The sequence below is a fragment of the Pteropus alecto genome, unplaced genomic scaffold (assembly GCF_000325575.1).
Source record: "Pteropus alecto unplaced genomic scaffold, ASM32557v1 scaffold69, whole genome shotgun sequence".
Lineage (NCBI taxonomy): Eukaryota > Metazoa > Chordata > Mammalia > Chiroptera > Pteropodidae > Pteropus > Pteropus alecto.
Window position 1 is genome coordinate 2446178 of NW_006494610.1, and position 16991 is coordinate 2463168.

Here is a 16991-nt window from a genome sequence, read left to right on the forward strand (position 1 = left end):
ATGTTCCATATTATCAAGAGACTGCAAAAGCCCCATTTGGAGGTGGATAGTCTGTATAAACAAGTGCCCATTGAGCAGCTCACCCCAAGGACAGCTGCTCCCCTTTCTGTCCAATCCTCCAGGGCTGGTGAGTTGCAATCTAGGGTGACAGCCTCCTACTGCTTTTATCTTTAAGGCTTTACGCGAAGCAGAACAAATGACATGCAGGAGGCAAATCGGAGTCATCAAGACATGGTCTGTTGTGCCTCAGGCTCTTTGTACTGGAGTTCCTACCCTCCACCTTCCTTAAATTCACCAGATTAGCAAACACTGAAAGCCAGACTTCAGCTCTTCCTCAAGTCACGTTACTTAGAGTAGTTCATGCCCAAGGGACGATGAGTTTGGAGTATTTCAATTTTAAACTAAAATATTTTAAATCCAAGACATAGTTTAATTTATAAATATTTCCAAATGTATAGCTGATAAATGATTTTTTGTATAACTGACCACATCTGAAAAAGGTAGCAATAATTTCCTAATTCACTTAATACTCTGTTTATATGCAAATATCCCCAATTGTCTCAATAAATATCATTTTTACAGTTGGCGTGTTTAAATAGAAGCCAAACTGCATTTGGTTGTCATGTTTGTTAAATCTCATTTAATTACTAACAAGCTTCCAGCATCCCCCCTCCCATTTCTTGCATCATTTATTTGGAAAAAGACCAGATTTTTGATCTATAGTTGTCCAGCATTCTTGATTTAACTGACTCATGATCCATGATTTGTTTTATTTCTTCCTCTCACCCCTATATTTCCTGTAAATTAATAGTTACTTGAATGGAGTCAGGTTCAATTTCCTTTTGTCAAGAATGTGTCATAGTTTGTACTGTTTCCTCCTCATTGTATTGCATCAGAGACCCATACCATCTGGTTGCCCATGTTTATGTTATTAAGATAAATCAGGTGTTGCAGTCTCAATAGAGTTCCCCTCAATATTTCTTTTAGCCATTTTAACATCCATTGATGAGGACTGACTAGATTCATATCCAATTCAGATGTCTTTTAGAAACATGTTGGAGGGTAGACTGTAGCAGGTGTGTGAAAATTTATAGTAGATAATCATTTATGTTAATCAAATTACACTTATTATAGCTATATAAATTCCCCTTTCTATATTGTCCGAGATTAGAGAGAAAAGCATTAAATAAAATATTAAGTGTAACTTAATATGATAAAAATTTTATTTAATAATAATATGTTAAGCAAAAAAAAAATGAGTTTAGAGAAGTAGGGAGAGAAATATCTAAAATATTGAGAAAAATTAAAAAGTGACCCTTAAGTCAGAGAGGAAACAACAGACAGAACAGGATTTTTGATCTGGGGCTGCTTTGAACAGCTGAGTCTCAAAAGCTAGGCTCCTGGTTTTCATTTCATATGTCAAATAATGCCCTTTTGGGGGTGGGGTGTAGTATAACAACCTTAAGCAAACCAATCAAGTGAGATCTCTTTGTGAGACTTGTTTGCATCCTCACCTCTCAGAATTATTCTTTAATTTTTTCTAACTACCGCATCCTTTCAGCCAAGGGTTAAGACACACGCATGCATGCGCATGCGCGCGCGCGCGCGCGCGCGCACGCACACACACACACACACAAACACACACACACCCCTTGCCCTTCCTCCACCCCTCTATTTTTATTATCTTTCTCTATAAAATGAGAAGTGAGAGTGAGGGATATTGTAAGGCTTAGGAATGTTTTAAAGAAGGCTCAATCTTCTTTCCCAAGTAGTATAAAGGCAAAATATCATTTACGAAGGAAATTTTATTCCCTACCTGGGATTGTTTATAAATTTTGAAGTTCTAACCCACCTTGGGAAGACACAGAATATCTATCTTTAAGTCAAGAATATGAGCAACCCAAGAAATTCATATAGTTTTGCTCATAAGTATGTATCTTATTATAGTTTAGGGTGTTTTTGTTGTTTTGTTTGTTTGTTTTTTGTCTGTGATTTAGTTTGGTTTGGTGTGATATTGTGGTTTCATTTGATTATTTTTAATAAAAGAAGTGTTATTCTTTATCCTGGGAATGGTCATTTAAGGAGTTCATAGACATACAAATTTAGAGTAAACAAACACACTCGCTGTTCTGAATTAGTGTGCGGTTGAAAAATGTTACTACCGGCAACCCTTGTACTCAGAAATTATTGATAAGGCAAAATTAGGTCAATTTGTGGAATTCAAGGATCTTTTAGAATAAAAAGCATTTAAAGCCTAATTCCTAGTCTCTGAGATTTGAAATTGGAGAAATTTTTTCAAGGTCTGTTAGATACCCCTGACCACAGTCTGGTATCAGGATATGGTTACAGAACCTTGAAAATAATATGACCATCTAGGTTGGCTAGACATTTTCACACTAAGAGTAGAAGAGCAGAGTTGATTTCTGAACAGCGCATTTCTAATGCTGAAAGAAGTTTAATTAGAGTCCAGCCAGCCTGGTGGGGTGATTTGGAACAATGATGGAAAAGGTTGAGCCATTTTCATTTCAGGTAAATTAAAGAGCTGGGATCTTGGAAGGCCTCATTTGCAGACCCTTTAACAGAGCTTAGCTCTTGATGGTGGTGGTGGGCTCACAGTAGAGAGTGAAGTTCAAGCTTCCTCCCTAGAACAACCGTGGCTACCTAGAGTTGGCCTCAGCTACAGTGGACAAGTGTCATGGGACTGTACAAACTCAGCATTAACAGTGACACCATGATTAAGGGAGTTCCCAGGTTCCTTGGATAACCTGGCAAAGAAGACTGGGCCTCTGATGGAAGGAAACACTGGACTTCTTTCCAGAATGATGGTTGGGGTTCAACAAAGTATTTGTGACGATAAGAGACATGACTGTATTTGTACTGTAAGTTTGAGAAGCAGGCCATCTTGCTCATAAACATTATTTAGGCTATTCAGGAGTCTTCAGTGTTATTCCTTGGACACACTGAGACTCTCCTTGACTTTGACAATAACTATTGGCTTTGACAATTACTGGGACATGAATCCTATACACAATCTCGTAATTTATAGATCACATACCAGCTGATTCAAATGAGTCAATTTTAGTAAAGACTTGAAATTTGCCAGACACAGTAGGTCCTATATAAGTATTTGTTACATTTGTTTTCTCATGGCATTATGTGTTTGAAGAAAACTGCCCACAATGCTCAACTGATTTTTTGATATATTTTAAAATAGACATAAAACAAAATCGTCATAATAGCAGACCAATTGTGCTCTGCTTTGCACATGCTGGTTAATATTTTTACCATAGATATAAGTGGAATTGAGTATGATATATATCCTGATACATCTGTGCCACTTAAAAAAAATTTATTCCATGAATTATTTTATAATGGGCATTGAAATAAGTACAAAAGGTTTTTTAGTGATTACCTAGGCTACTTATACTTTTAAAATGCATTAAAAACGTGTGAGAAGAGAGGCTAGTTTCTTAGAAATTTTAAATAACTTACATTGGAAAGATAAAATCACCTCTGGACTATTGCACATATGGACCACCTGTGAGTGTCTTAAACCGATATAGTACATCTGGTACAAGATGAGAGGTTTCATAATTTACTGAAGTCTTAAAATGTCATAGATGGACTTAGTTTTTAAATATATTTCTATTGACAGAAGAGAATTATTTCCCAACATTTTCTGAATGTTTGATAATCCATGAATTTAATAAGGCCTGGTCTAGGTGTTCTGAAATGCTACTTCAATCCAAGAAAAGAAAATAGCTCTGGGGTTTTAGAGATTCCTTTAGTCGGACACAAAATCCAACTCAATTAAAAATGTTTTTATTTTTATTAACTAAAAATATTTTTATTATCTTGTCTTCTATATGAATTTGTAAGATTGATCTTACAATTTAAATCCACATACAAAGGGATGATTGATATCTAAATAATAATTCATAAGCTATATGTGAGAATAAAGAAAATTTCCAATTAATATAAAATTAAATTTATCTTCCTTTCCAGAAAATATGAATTTTGACCAAGGAGAAAAATGTCATGAAAATCAACAAACAATTGTTAATATTCTAAAAAGGGAAGTGTGGTAGGTGCTCCCTCACCTGCATAAACTGCTGTGGAGTCCCTTATTAGGCTCTTTGCCTTTATTTCTGTCCCTTTACAAACCTCGTGGCCACCTGGTGAAATTTCTAAATAATAATCTAATCGTGTCTCTTTTCTGCTTCTAATTCTTCATCAGATTCCAATCGCCTAGAGATCAGATTCCAAATCCTCCAGCATCACACGTAAAACCTGTCATGATACAGATGGACTAACTTCCTAACTTATCCTCTGTTACTCTTTTCTCACACTTTATGCACCAGCAATTTGGAACAGCTTACAGCATGTCAGGCACACCATGCTGTTTCCAGGTCCACACCATCAGGCATCTCTTGTAATTTACACATGATGCTACCTCTCCTGGAATGCCCATCTTCTCAAGCTCCTGCTCCAAACTACCCACATACACACCTGAGTTCTGTTTGGATAAATCCTATTCCAATTTCAAAACCCAGTTCAAAACCTGCCTCCTTCCAAAAGGCTTTACTATCACCTGCCTTCTGGTAACTCAGAAGAGAAATAATCATTCCTTACTCTGTGCAATTGCTGTTATCTTCTACATGCATTTATTATTGCTGTTTTTCATTTGGTATTAAGAATATTCTGTCTCCTTCATTAGATTATGAGCATCCTGTAGGCCTAGACTGTGCTTGATTTGTATTCAGTTCCAGGACCTAGCACAGGAGCACGTGGAAGACACTCCAACAGTGTCCTCTTGACTGGCTGGATTCAAGGCTACCTTTAAAGAATATTTTGTTGCTTTTGTTTCCTTCAAAGTCACAATAGAACTCTGAGATCTCAGCAGGCCCTGTTGTTCTGTGTGAAAAGGCCTTTATCAATACTGAGTCATTTAATAAAGAAGCACTTTCTGAAAGTATTAGAACCATCTTCGTTTATTTAAATTTCCAGAAACCTGCAATAGCACGCCTAACAGCAGTGTTTGAGCAAATTACACAGCCTATTTCTATTTCCGACTTTTCATAATTTCTAAGGGAAGATGCAAAGAGAGAAATAAAAAAGCTTCATTGAATAAAGGTTGTGAGCCTGCTTTAAATCACTAAGAAGCTCTGCTCTGTGGGGCAAGAAAAAAAATCACATTAAAACAAAATATTTTTACCAATAGAATTTCTAAGATACTACCCTCTTCAAAGTGATAACATAATGGCAAATTATGACCCACCAAACTCAGAGGAGCAACATTATGTCTGAACAAATACAAATCAGATCAGTGCAAAGCAGTGGATCTTTTTTCATGGAAAATTAACAAGGTAAAATCACCCAGGCTCCTGGGTGCTGAATCACTTGCTGCCTGATGGAGGACTACTCCTGGAGAGGAACACTGAATCATCTCAATGCCTCGGGTCACCCGTGAGCCAATATATCAGGATTTAAAAATCCATAACAGGGGTCATCAATAACCAATAATCAGGTGTTTATATATATGCTGAAGACTGCATGAGGCCTGGTGAATGATACCCAAGTGATATAAAACCTAATCCCGGCCTTGAACGGGTTTATAATCTAGAATAAGAAGTAAGGCTTAAACAGGGAAAATACAAATAACATGCAAACGATGTGATTTCCAAAGAGAATGCAAGGAAATAAAAGATTCAGTTTCTGATTGATTCATTCCATTAATATTCACTGAGTTTGACTGTATGCCTAATACTTTGCCTCACAGTGATACAGACAATAGGAACAATGAGATTTCAAAGGAGAGATATCTCTATAGGTTAAACTGTTGTTGGAAAACTCCAAGGAGAGCTTTGAACTGGGTATTCAGAATTAGGTAATATTTAGATTTGCAGAGAAAGTGTAATGGCCCAGAGGTGGGAAAACCGGTATGAATCAAAAAAAACAAAAACAAAAACAAAAACAAAAAAAAAAAACAAAAAACAAAAAAAACTACCAGGTTATATTTTTAATTCTTATTCAAATTCTAAAATGACTTGTGGTTTAATGTGTTTCAAGCCCTGAAGTCGTGTGTATACACACAACGGAACTTGCCTTTCCTTTCTGCTTAACACTAATTCCTTGATATTACTGAGTTCTCTCTACGATCCTATGGTTCTTTAACAACAGAAAAGGGATAGAAGAAATCTTTCCTGAATTAAGAGAAGTCTAAAATAACATTTGTGCTCATGGAGTATGTGAAAAGAGAGATGCACACAGCTAACTAATCTGGTTTGAATATTTACTTGCTGAAAATTTTAAATATCCCTTGTAGCTAATAGGCTGATTTAATAAACACATTCAACATCTCAATAAGTAGAATCTATTTCTACTTGCTTCTTGGATATTGCTTTCATCTAACTTGCTCGAAGCTTTCCAAAGACATGGAACACGATTTTCCACAGTTTTAAGGAGGTAATTTGGGCAGTTAAGGAGGCGTATTAATTCTTTCAGACCACAGGGACCTATTTACTGAATATATAGCAAAAAAAACAAAAGAGATACAAAATTCCCCCAAGTCCCAAAGATGAGTTAGCACTCTTCCGTTGGCCTGTGGGGAGCATCAAGCTCTCTGCAGCATGTTGATTAGCAAAAAGGAAGTAGAAATTTACACAATGGTTTTACCTAACCCAACAAGAAAATCTACCAATGACTGACACCCATATTTGGAAATGAATTATTTCTTCACTATTTAAATATTGCGTTAAAAATAAACTTCCCACTATGACTTTTACTGTAGCTACCAATCAAAAACATCAACAAAAGAAATGAATCAACACAACTTCAATGATAAATTGTCCCTAAGTTTAGAAATAGCACGTATTTTGTTAATTGCATTGTTCCTACACTTAGATTTTATTTCCCTTTGATTAAATATGAGGTAGTTTGCAAATATAATGACCTACCCCAGAAGTCTCCTATAGACATATCAAGGGTTTGAGATTCACTCAGTTCTGCTCTTGATCCTAGAGTATAATTTAGGCTTGAGAAAACAGATCCAGACAAATATCACATTGAGAGAATAAAAAATTAAGATCTTCTTCTCCAGCTGGTTTTGTGTATAATAACTCTTGCTAAAGCCAGGGCAGATTTGCATCACGAGAAGATCATGTCCTCCCACCACTTTCTGGGAACAGAAGCTACGTTATCATTTATGCTTCATTTTAGCCCCCTACTCCTGCCTTGTCATGTCTATTTTACAATCTCGAATGATTAGGAAATAATTATTAAGAATTTATTTCACTTAATTGGTTCAAATATTTGCAAGCATCCGTGAAATTGCGTGTAACTAGGGAGAATAAGGCAAGAATGTAGGGTAAATGATGGGCTTGCATCTACTTTTTGTGCTTCATAATTCCATAGGATTTGGTTTTTCAAAAATTACGTTTACCATCTTAGAATCAAACTGTCCCATTTTAGAAAATGTAATTTTATCAAAATAACCAGTGATAAGACTCATAGTCTATTTTCTATAAAGGTGTTTAAAAGGAATCTACAAATTAGTGTATCTACAATTTATAGTTATCATTTCAGGTAAAATGAGCAAAACATAATTCAATCCAGGTATCTCAATAGAGGGAATTTAGTAGTATGGGTAACTACTTACAGAGGTGTTGGAAGAGTTGAAAACAAGGAAAGTTAAGGCAGCCAGAAAATAATAACAGTAAGAAGTTGCTACCATTTTAGGGCAAGTGGCAAATGCAGCAGATGGTGTTATCAGATGCAAGGATAGAAAGCCTCCACATGTGAGCAGGAACCAGGCAGAAGGGACTAGGAGGAAGTGGCTTCTTGATTGGATCTACAACCATGGATGGGATGTAGTACTGTCTTTAACACCACTAGAAGCACCATTAGCTTCTCCCTAAATCCTGCTTGCCAACGAACGTCCTGGCAATCTCTCCCTCTGGCCAAATCTAATCAGAAGCCTGGAGGAAAGGGAGCCTGGGCAGTGTAGTTTACTGAGATCAGGTGCACTGCGAAACAGAGCAGTGTTGAGGAAGAAAGGAAAATAGACATGAGAGTAAACAGGCAAACGTTTAGCACAGTTTATCCTGTTTGCTCTTAAGCATCAATCTTCACCCTCTACCCATATTTAAGTTTCATACAACAAGAACTACTTGTATCTGCCTATCATGATGCTACTATCTTTCATACAAACTAAGATAACCTCACTTCCTGCAAAAAGGGAGAGCATGTCTCATCATTGTTAATTTCTCATCTAACTCAGTCAAAATCCTACCGGAGTGGTCTGAAACCTAAAAACTAATTGTAAAATTAAGGAGAACACTTCTCATGTGAAATAGTAGAGGAAGGGAAAGGGGAAAAACAGAAGTAAGTGGTTAATACTGCTAATGTCCTTCAATCAAAGACCATCAGGTTGGGTTAATTACTAGTTGCACTGAAAGAGAACACATGCCATAGGGAACGGAGAGGTGCTCAGGTAAAAGGGTATTAGAAAGAATCTGTTACAGGATTTGAGCTTTAGCTGGATGATATCAGGAGGGTCCAAGGAGGTGGGGGATGAACTGCTAGTAGAAAGGAAGGGCCAATTCTATGATCAGGTATCTCAATAAATCTTCTCTATAAGAAAGGCAAACTAGATTAAGGATAAATCTGTAATTGAAAAAGAAGCAGCAATCACTCTTACTATCTGGGAGAAGGGGATGTTTTGTTGTTTGTGGCTGGCTCAGTGACCTTGCTTTTGTCTCATTTTATTTTGGTCTCAGAGTACCCTTGTCTGATATTAATGTTCTGTGAGATTTTTTATCCAACAGGAAAACAATTTGGTTTAGTTATGAGCATCAGACCAGTTACCAGAGGATAGAAGCTGCTTTTTTTTCCTTTCTCAATACATATACACATACACACATATATAATAGATATATAAAAAATGTATACATATATATTATAGATATATAAATAGATATATATTTATATAAACATGCATATCTTTCATGTTCTTCCTTCTAGTAACTGATCATGAGTGATAGTTAATATTTTAACACATCTTTCTTCTACCACTCATTCCATCTTCCCTTTGCCCTTAGCCAATGACTTGGCAGTAGTGAGTCTCTACCTGGTAGAATGACCTATAGATTCTTTTCTGAGGAAGCTCAGCCTTTGATGGTCCAGCCTTTATTGGATTTACCTAGTATTCTATTAACTCTTACTATTCTATATGAAAGTATTAAATGCCCAGTGAATCCTCTGTGTCCCAGACATCTCCATTATAAAAGAAATCCAACTTTCCCTTATCAATTGGAAAGAGTCATCTCAACAAAGTTAGTAACTTTCTATTTATCTACTGGTTCAGTGGCATGAGGGGCCCAAATGGTCAGGTGGTAATCCCTACCCTATTTCAACTCAAGAAAACCATCTTTTTGGCACCCCCGTAATCCCCGTAAGCCTTCTTCACAGGTAATAAAAACCTCTGAAATATCTAAAATCAACATTGTGGGAATGAAAGCAAAAGTCATGAGAAACCAATGTTGTGGGAAAGGAAGGAAATTATTAGATATAATAGCGAAAGGAACAACTCCCGCTCCCTTGGATTTGGCTATGGGAAAAAGAGTACTATGTATTAGCTGCTGATTCAAAGCATATATGGCATCCTGTAGGACAGCATCACCAACTCACAAGGTATCATACCCTAGCTGGAGTTATATTGAGCTTTCAGTAGGTCATTCCATGGTTCTATGAAATTAACTTATTCTGAGTAATGGGGTAAATATATGACTAGAGGACTTCATGGCACATCGGCTCACCTGAGCTATGAAGTGATTTTCCTGGTCAATACACTATTATACGAGATAACTTTATGCTGAATATACCATTCCATTAGTCCACCAATGGTGTGCTGTCAGAATCATTTTTCACAGAGAAGCCAGGTAAAGTGTATAACGAACTCTGAACTACTTTTGTTATTTTTGTAAGTCTAAAATTAATTCAGAATTAAAAGTTTAAAAAGAGAGAAGGCTAGGTAGAAGAAGAGTTGTTCCTTCTGACAAGAAGGCTCAGAAGGAAACTGATGATTCGACATTTAGCAGATACAGGGAGAAATATATTAATCAAAATTTCATACCTTCTCTACATTCAGAATAAATAATTATGAAATGCACTAATGTAATAGCATTTTAACTTACTTGAAATTGTCTTAAACTGATGGATTTTTCCATCAATTCTATTCTAAATATGTTTAAAATGTTTTATGGGGTTTTTTTTCTTTTATTTCCAGGACAACAAAGTATTTCCATCTTTTATACAGGTTTTGTCCTATGTGCAAGATTTTCTTAAATTTTTGAGACAAAGGTTTTTTTTGAGTGGAGCATATATTTTTCAAAAAGAGTTTAAAATTTAAATACCAAAACAAACCCACTCATTTTAAATGAATAGTAATGTTTGTATTCTGAATTTTAGTTAATTGCTTGTCTGGTTGTTCTTTGGGTTGGTGGTCTGTCCTATTGCTTCAACTTGAAACTTGAATCTACCCATTGAAAAATGCTCAATGGGTGAAAAACAATATATAGTACCTGTGCTGTGTTATGCTTTTATTTTCACACAAAGGCATCATCTCCTATAGCAGCAGAAGAGAGTTTTTATTTTTGTTCAGCTATGAAATAAATCATACTTAGACACTTGAGTTAATTGGTTCCATATTTCCAATTTATCCTAATGACATTTTAGCATCTTCAATTGATTGTTACCTGGAACAGCACACCCAACTGACCTACCCCTTAATCTGGCATTAGCATAACAAAGAATATTAATTATGAGACCTAGTCTAGTCCCTGACATCATTTTCCCTATTTTTAAAAAATAACGCAGAATTCAACTGTTCGTTTGAGGTTTCTTGGCAATTCAATTCTTAAGTCATAGAAGGACAAATTGGTAAGTGATGAGGAAGGTATGACAGGAACGCCAAAATGATCAAATGATAAAGTATCTGGCAAGCAATGCTAAATGCATTGAGGAGTGTAGACTTGAACTTGATGCATTGAAGAACCAAGAAATGACACCAGGGGGAGTGGTGTTCACAGATTTGTATTTTCAAAATGTATTTGGATTACTGCTTTTTCAATAGGCAAATATACCTACAAGTTTAAATCTTTGTCATTCAAACTTGCTGTGAGTTCTTTTGATCACCTAATGAGAGGTCAGCTGAAAAAAAACTTAGTTTTGAGGAGGTAAAAATGAACAATGCCCAAAATATTTTGTCTAGAGGCTGCTGTCTACAGTGTGTCACTCTTGCAAATTGTTCCATCACCTTCAGCAAATGCTGTTGAGTGGTATATATGTGTTGACATAAGAAACGTCCAAACCTGTAGAATATGTTAATGAGTTTATTTGAGCCAAACTGACGACAATTGCTGGGAAGCGAAATCTCAATGGATTAAGAAAATGCTCCAGAGAATGATAGTTTTGCAGCTTATTTTATACAACAGAATCAAAGGAGGAGACATAAGGAGGGTTCATTGGTGGTAGATTAAGGGGGCGGAAGAAAACAAGGCAGGGAAATCTCTGAGACTGGATAAAAAGTAAAACAGAAGTACACATACTTCTTTTACATTGGTAGGTACAGGAGAGTTAATAATTAACATTTACAACACATAGAGATGGTATGCGGGGGGTGGGGGGGGGAGGGTGGAGTTTGGGGAAACAAGTTAACCAGGAGGGGTTCTGTGGTCTCCTGCTCTGGTTTATCAGGCAGTGCCTCGATGGGTCTGGAAAAAAAGGGATTACTATGACATTCCAAGGGTATGTCATCTTAGATGCAAAAACACAATAGATGGGCTCATTTAAGATAATGACTGACTTTTGTCAAGAAATCGAAAGGCCTAGGATGTGACTATCCACCATGACTTGCTTTTAGTTAGAAATTTTTATGTTCAGACCATCATATGTTGTTACTTTCAGTCTTTGAGTTTGTAGGGCCTGCCATGCTCGCCTTCCCTGAGTTTGTCAAGTTTAGTACGGGCCTTTTTTCATCCACATATCTAAGAATTTAATGCCACTATGCACAATTTTGCCTCAGGATATGGTCCTAAAACAACTTTGTAGGCTCCATTTTTAAAAATTAAATGAATCATGGAATTAGACTGATTGGAATGTGATTCATCAAAAAGTATTTTGAGTGAAGGGGCCTTTTCACACAAGCTGGCGCAGAACAATACCTAATCTAACCTACTCAAAACACCTCTAAATATGTGCACCTATCCCTGACCAAAAACTACAAAATACACTACCAGTGTGCTTTTAAAAGCAACATTTCAAAGAACAAAGCAAGGACTTATCTGTAACTTGAATTGTATTTTCAGTTATTTCGCTGATCTTTAAGAACTTGTAATTTATATTTTTTAAATGTTTTTTCTTATTTACTTCCTATACATCATTTCCTGAAAAAAGCAAAATGTCTCTGTGATATCTTTAAAAGTAACTACAGTTTTGAAATGGTAATTTGTGCATCTAGATTATGCTCAGCAAAGCATGAATCACATAGATCCCATTATGTGATTATGTGAATGAACACTAAATATACAATTATAAGCATATATGGGCAGTGAAGTTTAATTAATTATTATGACTTAGCTCACTTGCCAAAAGTAGTTTTATCAACTAACAGTCCATAGATGTGTTTCCTCTCTTGATTCATTTACAGTTTAATACCATGTAGAAATAATAAATAATTGTAACAGCAGATGATAAAAACAGATGGAATAAACATAATTGAACCCAAGATGATTTATATAGGTTTGAATTGAATAGTCTGTGTATTTAAGACAGACTTAAATGCTTTATTTTTGTATCGTGGCTACTTAGGAAGAACTTCACAAACAAACACACAAAGTCATTCAAACCAGCCAAGGGCATTTTTAAAAAATGCACATTTAAAGGCTCATAAAAAGCTTTTTAAATTGATGAGCAACCATTAATTATATCTGAAGGTATAAATATTAATAGAAAAAAGTGATTTAAAAAATCAGACAGAGTAACCTAGAGATTATAAAAATTATCAAATAAACATTAATGCTAAGTGAAGTGAACATCTGACAAATTACTAGGTATAACTGAAAATCTTAGCCACTTATAGATTACATTGTTCCCTGGAGGGCTGTACTCTAAACTTAAATAATTGATGATCTCTCTAGAGAAGAACCCTAAAACCATCAGAATCACTTGATTTTCTTCCAAAATAGTATTTATGTGTATGTACATGCATATGGATCACCAAGTCTTTTAATGGGCATACATTTGACTTGACATACTGGCTTATTACACACATTTGTTTGAAATTCCATTAAATAAAATTGCTATTACATTAAAAATTCAGTATTTGGGGCATCAATTTTCTCTGTCATCCAACAGGTAAAGAAAACTTGTTTTGTTTGTAAAATATATATATATTACAGGAATAGGATAGGATATGAACTGATTACCAGAAAATAACTGCTCATGAAAAGCCTTCCTTCTCCCTATTTATATCATATGGTATTCCTGGCAAAATCTTCCTTTTACTGGATTATAACTGTAGACTTCAAACTACCTTCTCTGTCCTTGAACAATTATTTTAACTATAATTCATATCTCAGGTGTTATCTTCAACCTTGACCCCTTACGTATATTTTGATGTACACGGTGCTAAAAGAAAGAGCCTAAAATCATATGAACGGAAAAAGAGCATTTTCTAAAATTGAGTTATTTTATAGTCAAATAAGCAATTTTTAAAAAAGGTTAGCATAGATATTTCTATTTAAGGCTTCATCCTGCTATAATGCACCAAATGTCTTTGAGACTCAGAGACATATGAGGACTTCAAGTTGAGAAGGCCAAATGTATGTGATGCGAGGTCAGCAAGACTGGTCAATATTGCAATGCCAGAAGTGGGCCTCTTAAGCTACATCACTTAGGGAAGAAAGGACTAGTTGGAAGACTAGTCAGCTGCAAAAAAAATTAATATATAATATAATTAAAAGAAGCAGGACTGAAGTGGATGAGAAGCAACCACTTGGCTGTCAACATATTATTTGTTTTATTTTGAAATTTACGAGAAATTATAAAGTTAAGCAGGTACAGTGAAACAGTCTCACTAGAAAAGAAATGATCATTGATATTTACACAATGAAATCACATATTATCCCTTGGCCACAGTCATCATTTGTATTTGAGATAAGTATAGTGGGTTATTTTTATTTCTAATTACCCCGAAATAAAAAGATATAATGGAGTGTGGAAAATGGATACCACACCTCTCCCAAGCCCCACGCCCTCAGTCCATATTCACTGCCCTTGTAGTTCCTTCCTTCACCACTTTATATTCTTTTCAATGTCAACAAGAAGCTTCTTCAATGGTTAAAAGTAAAAAAGAATGGTTGTGATGAATCAGATATAAAAACTAGCTAACTTAAAACCTAGTGAACAACTTAAAACTTGGTCATTTTTATGCTGTATATTTAATCTATGTTCTTGGAAAATATGCATTTGTTGACTTATCTTTCCTTGAGTAACCACTAGGAAGTCTTAAAATCTTGGTAAAATTTTCTGAGAATTACAATACTTTTCTATATTATATACTATTAAGCCACTGTTTTGTTAGCAATAAAAATTTTGCACCTACATAGATAAAAAATATTTGTATAATAGCAAGTCAATAGTAAAATTTTACTTCTAATAATTGAGTTTTTATTTATAGTAAAGTTTTATTTCTAATAATTTTGATACCCATAGTGAACTTAGTAAATTACATTTGATGGTGATATCACACCACCTTTGTCCCAGGCAGAGACCTCAAACCAGTGGTCTGTATGACTGCATTGACTGTTTTGAACAGGCTCATCACAGTCACATTCTGTCTACAGTGTCAACTGTGCCTGCATTTGTAGTAACAATTGTCATCCCCACTTGACCATCATAAATAAATGTGTTCAAAATGGTTTCAATGTCAACCATGGAAAATACTACCTTGCAAATTCTCTGTTCATAGGTATATTTCCAAACATTATTATGAAGTAAATGAATTATCTCCATGTATCACAAAATCCTGATTTTGTCTTCATTCATAGAAATTTAAAACACTGTTGTTGTAGCACCTCTCCAAACTCTGATTCAAAAAGTTGGTTGCTGTGCCAGGCTCCACAGCCAAGCAATCAGACTACAGATTATGTTGCATATGCAGCTTCTTTGGGATTCCAGTGATTTAAAAGCTTTGTTAAACTGTTTTGATTTGTTGCTGTTTTACTTTTCAGTTCTTTAGAATTTTTGTTGATTTCTGTTCAGAAAAAAATCGCTGTTGTGTTAGATATCTTGGCTCTACATCTTCTATGATTTGATATGCTAGTTTTTCTTGGTCATATGAGCCCTTCCAATTACCAGCATTTTGAGATTTTTTTAAAACCCTACAGAAGACTAAAAGAGATTCAACTCATTCACAGTCAGAGATGTCTAGATAACTGCATTTCCCTGCTGAGCTCCAAATGAGGTATCGCATCCTGAACTACTTGGTCTGTGATACCTTGAGGGAATCTGGGGACATGATTCTATAAACCTATTTTCTATTTCAGTTGGATGCATGTCCATTGGCTAATCCTTCACCTTCAACTCAGCCATAAACAAACAGTCCTACCTCTTCAAAATCAGTGATGTAATTTGTGTTTATTGTATGCTAACAGGAGGTACCTTCCTAGGTCTGTGCTGAATGTTTAACATGCCTTCTTTCATGATCTGACCATTGACCATCTTCAGAATTCACTTCTCCACACTTTCCTGCTACATTATACTCCAAACCTCTCTGGCCACTTTTCCTTCCTTTAGCAAAGAAAAAAAACAGCCCTTGAAGTCACTATTCCTGGAAATCTCTGCTCCAAAATCTTCCCAATTAATGCCTTTTTACCATTTAAGTCTCAGATGCAATGTCAGTGGTGCCTTACCTGATTTCTCATTCAGAATTAATATCCCACCTCCAATGCGCCCATCAAACAAATAAAGGAGTTTCCAGAAATGGTAGGGAGTTCCCAATAGAAGATAAGAATGACTAGCAGCTTAAGCTGGTAATATGTAGTTAATTTGTAAAGTCAAAGCTCTAAATGTTAATAAACTTTTTCAGTTTCAAAAGTTGATATGAGGCTACAACTCTAGCTTTTTCATAATAAAATCTTGAAGTGCCTTCTGTAACAGAATAATAATTCACCTTATTTTCATGATGAGAGCATTTAGTTTCATTTTAATTCTTCACAAAATAGCATTCTGTGTGAGAACTTTCATTAGATGAAGAATAAATAAAACTTGTGAAGGCAAGTTTCAAATAAATCTGAAAATCTGTGAAGGCACCTAGCCCTGTGCCTAAGATATTGCAGATGTTTAATAATGCCTGCTGACTGACTACATATGTAGCATATTTTAAAACAGTCACATTCTCTGATGGGCCTGGGTTTATGCAAGTCAACATTGTAGTATAAATTAAGGAGTTCTGAAATGTGGTACAGCCACAAAATCTCTCTCCTACTCTAATGTTACCAGCAATACAGTAGCTCCCTTTTATCTGTACTTCCAGTTACTCATGGTCAACCACAGTTTGAAAATATTAAATGAAAAATTCCAGAAATAAACACTTCATAAGTTTTAAATGTGCGCCATTACTAGTAGCATGATAAAAATCTCACGCTGACCCTTTATGTCTCACCTGAGATGTAGAGCATCCCTTTGTCCATGTATTCATGTTGTATGTGTGGTACAGCAAGATATTTTAAGAGAGAGACCATATTCACATAACTTTTATTACAGCATATTGTTGTAACTGTTCTATTTTATTATTAGTTGTTATCGTTAACCTCTTATTGTATCTAATTTTTAAATTAAACTTTATCGTAGGTATGTATGTATAGGAAAAAAACATAGCATATATAGTGTTCGATATAATCTGCAGTTTTAGATCTACTGAGGGTCTTGGA